Source organism: Physeter macrocephalus, chromosome 8, assembly GCF_002837175.3.
Source record: "Physeter macrocephalus isolate SW-GA chromosome 8, ASM283717v5, whole genome shotgun sequence".
Taxonomy (NCBI): Eukaryota; Metazoa; Chordata; class Mammalia; order Artiodactyla; family Physeteridae; genus Physeter; species Physeter macrocephalus.
In genome coordinates, this window is record NC_041221.1 from 52,232,992 (window position 1) to 52,238,216 (window position 5,225).

Here is a 5,225-nt window from a genome sequence, read left to right on the forward strand (position 1 = left end):
GGGATCCTCCCGGACCGGGGCACGAACCCGTGTCCCCTGCATCGGCAGGCGGACCCCCAACCATTGCGCCACCAGGGAAGCCCTAGGATTAATTTTTAATGAATAAAAATAAGATTAAGTTGATGGTTTAATTGACATAGACATATCCTTACAGTCATCAACATTAAGTACTTTTGTTGTACTATACAATATACTATACTAAACCTAGGTTTACTGAAAATCAGTAAGCTCATGTTATCTCTGTTATAAAATTGGTCAACAATAAAATTAACTTGTTATGATGTTTTCATAAGTAATGAAATAGAGATAAATAAAAGTTTTTGGGTGCGCTCTTTAGAAATAATTATGTTTTATATCTGCCTAAAAGCAGTTTCTCCAGGTATTTGGTAACTTGAAGCTTTAGAGTTCTGCTAAATTAAGTGAAATGATGGAAATTCATTGAATGTCTAGATCTTTTTTTTTTTTTGGCCTCGCTTCCCGGCTTGTGGGATCTTGGTTTCCCCACCAGGGATCCAACCCGGGTCCATGGCAGTGAAAGCCAGAGTCTTAACCACTGGACCGCCAGGGAATTCCCTCTAGATCATTTTTTTAATAAGATAAAATACTGAACATTAATTGCTAAAGGAATTTGTTTACCTACTTTTAACCTCTTATTACCGAGACACAGAATATGTTCCAGACTATTAATAAATATCTTTTCTGCTTTATTGGAAGATTGTGTTATGAAGTGGCGTGTTTGTGGAAATTAATTTAAATCTAAAAAAAAAAGAACCCTGGGTAACCCGAAAGTGGCGGCGGCGGGCGTGAGGGGGGTTGGGGGCGGCGCGCTGGCGCCGGCGTGTCAGCCGCAGCCGTGGCCCGCGGCTTTCTGTGCTGCGCGCGGGCCCCGGCCGCCTGCGCCTCGCCCGGCCACCCGGGCCGCAGCTGACCCGCCGCGGCTCGAAGCGCCACGCCAGCCAGGCCAGCCCCGCCTCGCCCTTCCTGCGCCTCTCCTTCCGCTCCTCCTCCTCCTCCTCCTGCCGCAGGGCCGACGGGCTGCAGCCGCCTTGCTTGGCCGCTCGAGGCCGCCCCGATGCCCGAACCAGGCGTCAGGATGAACGGCTTCTCGCCGGGAGAGCTGTGCTGGCTCTTCCGCTGCCCGCCCTGCCCGAGCCGCATCGCCACCAAGCTGGCCTTCCTGCGGCCCGAGCCCACCTACACGGTGCTGTTGCCCGAGCAGCGCGGCCCCCAGCCGGCGCAGCAGCCTAGCCAGCGCAGCAGCAGACCGAGGAGGGCACGGGGCACGGCGCTTGCAGCCTGCACCTGAGCTAGCGCGCCGACTGGCAGTACTCGCGGCGCGAGCTGGACGCCGTCGAGGTCTTCTCGCGCACTGTCCGGGACAACCGGCTCGGCTGCATGTTCGTGCGCTGCGCGCCCTCCAACTGCTACACGCAGCTCTTCTCCCGCGGCAGTGCCGTGGACCTGGGCCAGGCGTGTAGCTCCTTTTGATACATCGGCCTCCGCTCGCGCATCAACTGCAACATTTTCTCCTACGACTACTCCGGCCACGGCGCCTCAGCTCGGGCAAGCCCTCTGAGAAGAACCTCTACGCTCATATCGACGCCGCGTGGCAGGCGCTGCGCACTTGGTATGGCGTAAGTGCCGAAAACATCAACCTGTATGGTCAGAGCACTGGGACCGTCCCCACTGTACACCTGGCCTCCGGATATGAGTGTGCAGCCGTAATTCTCTGTTCGCCTCTGATGCCTGGATTGCGTGTGGCTTTTCCCAATATCAGGAAAACATAGTGCTTTGATGCTTTCCCCAGCATTGACGAGATATCTAGTCACCTCTCCCGTGTTGGTCATTCACGGTACAAAGCACGAGGTCATCGATTTCTCCCATGGCCTGGCCATGTATGAACGCTGTTCCCGGGCTGTGGAGCCCCTCTGGGTCAAAGACATAATGACATAGAGCTTTATGCACAATACCTAGAAAGACTAAAACAGTTCATATCTCACGAACTTCCTAATTCCTCAAGATGACTTGATTTTATCTCATCTACAAGAGTCCTCTGTTTTTCACATCCTTTAACTGGATAGCTGTCATGGCGTGATAATCACGAGGAAGTGCCCAGCTTTTCAGGCGTCCTAATCAATCAAAGAGCTGAGGACATCTTGGTCTTTTGTATCTAGAGGTTCTACCAACTCACACATGCCAAAATGAACAATTGTGATTTCCAGCTTCATTGCTTTGCAGAATGGGAATGAGAGCTGAGTTGGGGGACCGTTTTCTCGTACTGTAAAAAGGATTCTTACACCCCTTTCTCTACCTAACTCATCACAGTAGGATTCATTTATGCAGGACTCAACCTCTCTCCATCCACGTTCTCAGTATTTGACCTGCAGCTCTCTTTCAGCCACTGGATTCAGGGGTCCAATCCACTTGTGAAACTGTGATAGTGTAACTGGAAACCATTGTGATGAAAATTCCTTCATTAATTTTTGGTAACATGCCAATCTTTCCCCCAAACAAACCAATTAAAGGGTAATTTACTGGAACTGTTGTGAACAGCTTCATCAACTGGAACCATATAAATATAATATTTTTAATTATTATAAATTATATTCTTAAGAATATTCTGGAATATTCTTAAAAGGAAACTGGGTTTTTTTAAAAAATAAATTTATTTATTTATTTTTGGCCGCGTTGGGTCTTCGTTGCTGCACACAGGCTTTCTCTAGTTGTGGAGAGCGGGGGTACTCTTTGTTGCGGTGCGTGGGCTTCTCATTGTGGTGGCTTCTCTTGTTGCAGAGCACAGGCTCTAGGCGTGCAGGCTTCAGTAGTTGCGGCACACGGGCTCAGTAGTTGTGGCTCGTGGGCTCTAAAGCGCAAGCTCAGTAGTTGTGGCACACGGGGTTTAGTTAGAGCGCAAGCTTAGTAGTTGTGGCACACAGGCTTAGTTGCTCCGCAGCATGTGGGATCTTCCCAGACCAGGGCTCAAACCCGTGTCCCCTGCATTGGCAGGAAGATTCTTAACCACTGTGCCACCAGGGAAGCCCTGGGGTTTTTTTTTTAAGAGTAAACTTATTACTAGTCCACAGAGTTTTAATATTTCGTTCGTCTGGTTGGTCTAACAAAGAACCTAGCCGACTGTCCTTCTGTAAAGTCCTCCTTGTAGGCCTTTTTAAAGTACTGTACATATCTGCAATTACATTGTGCATAGATTCTTAATGGGTAGTTTTCTTTTGTCAGTCTACAACAACAAACTGCAAATTCCTTGTTTGTAATGTAAATGATTGCCTACATTTTGTTAATATGTTTATTTTTTTAATTTATTTTTTGGCTGCATTGGGTCTTCATTGCTGCGTGTGGGCTTTCTCCAGTTGCAGAGAGCGGGGGCTATTCTTTGTTGCGGTGCGTGGGCTTCTCATAGTGATGGCTTCTCTTGTTGCAGAGCATGGGCTCTAAGTGCACAGGCTTCAGTAGTTGGGGCATGTGGGCTCAGTAGTTGTGGCTCACGGGCTCTAGAGCACAGGATCAGCAGCTGTGGTGCACGGGCTTAGCTGCTCCACGGCATGTGGGATCTTCCTGGACCAGGGCTCGAACCTGCGTCTGCTGCATTGGCAGGCGGATTCTTAACCACTGCGCCACCAGGGAAGTCCCTGTTAATATGTTTTTATTCCTTTGTTTTCTATTAAAAATTTATAACACTTCCAAGACAAAAAATTACAAGTTTATGCTTTGAAAAATTTATGTAATTAAAATTTCACTAAACTAATCTTTCTAGTTTAGGAGTTATTTGGGTTTTCACACTGGAGTTGCTCCAGTTAGCATCAGAAGTGTAAGATGCTTAAAACTGCTACACTGCTTGATTGGTTGGGGGTTTGGGTTTGAGGGTTCTTTGGTTTTATTAAAAAAATTTTTTTTCCAAATTTAAAAGCCTTAAATGTACTGTAAGCCTCAGATCGTTGTACAGGTGAATTGCGGTTGGTTGCCAGTTTGTGTACTGTTGCTTGGATGCAGCACAGCGGTTGGTGATGGAATAAAGGATGCATGGATCAGAAAAAAAATTTTAATAAAAGAAATTTTAAAAAATTTAAAAAGGAACCCTGAAAAAAAGAGTTTTATGCATGGTCAGGACGGACTAAGAATAGACTGAATTTAATCAAGTGAATGAATTTTGATAGTAAAGTTGTACAAAACTAGAACTTGTTTTTTACTCTGTTAAGAGAAAAAAGTTTTCTTGAAATATTGATCTCTTTTGATAAATAGCTTGTAAAGTTTCTTTGCTAACTCTTAAGCAATCTGTTGTAACTTCTGTATTTGCCTTTGAAATCTTTTATTGTCACTTTGGTTAAATGACTATTGTTTCACAGTGACTATGATCCTACTTAGCCAAACGTTTACAACCTTTTGGTATCTTTCACAAACTTCCTCAAATCAAATTCTAAATGTTCTTTTGACCTCTAGTTAACTTCGGAATGTTTCAGAGCGTCCCTGAACACCTCAAAGAGAGATATTAAACTAATTAGCCTTACTTGGTATGTTAAATTACATGGGAAATATTGTCAAATAAGTAATGATAAACCTTCTAGAACCTTCTAACGTTCTAGAACCTTGAAATGTTGTGGTATGTTCTCAGTCATATTTCTAGTTATTATTTTAAAGTGTTGTATGTCACAGAAATAGCCAAATTGCCTTGACAACTGCATTGTAATCAGGTCTTTAACCACGTTTTTTAAGTCTTTTGTCACTTATAGAGTTGTCTTACTCTGATGCTTTTACAAAAATGTTTGTAGATGACTTGCTTTTTTTTTTTTTTTGCGGTACGCGGGCCTCTCACTGTTGTGGCCTCTCCCTTTGCGGACCACAGGCCCCGGACGCCCAGGCTCAGCGGCCATGGCCCACGGGCCCAGCCGCTCCGCGGCATGTGGGATCTTCCCGGACCGGGGCACGAACCCGTGTGCTCTGCATCGGCAGGCGGACTCTCAACCACTGCGCCACCAGGGAAGCCCCGATGACTTGCTTTTATGCTCTAAAACTAAATTTGATTCCGTAGCAAAAGGACTTCCACCTTGTATGAGGGCTATTTCACTCCTACATAAGACTATTGAAGAAATAGCAATGGGGGTATTCTTTATTTATGTTCCACACTCAGTTGAGTCCTTCTAAGCTCTCACCACACTCAGCACTTCCGTAAACTGACTAGTTTCTTATGAAGTATTGTTGCTTTCTGTAATAAC

The 5,225-nt window shown here is 45.8% G+C and overlaps 1 pseudogene; it reads left to right on the forward strand.

Annotated features, from left to right (window-relative positions):
• Positions 1-1,072: 1,072 nt before the first annotated feature.
• LOC102987913 (alpha/beta hydrolase domain-containing protein 17C-like) lies at positions 1,073-2,024 on the forward strand (annotated as a pseudogene).
• Positions 2,025-5,225: the final 3,201 nt, after the last annotated feature.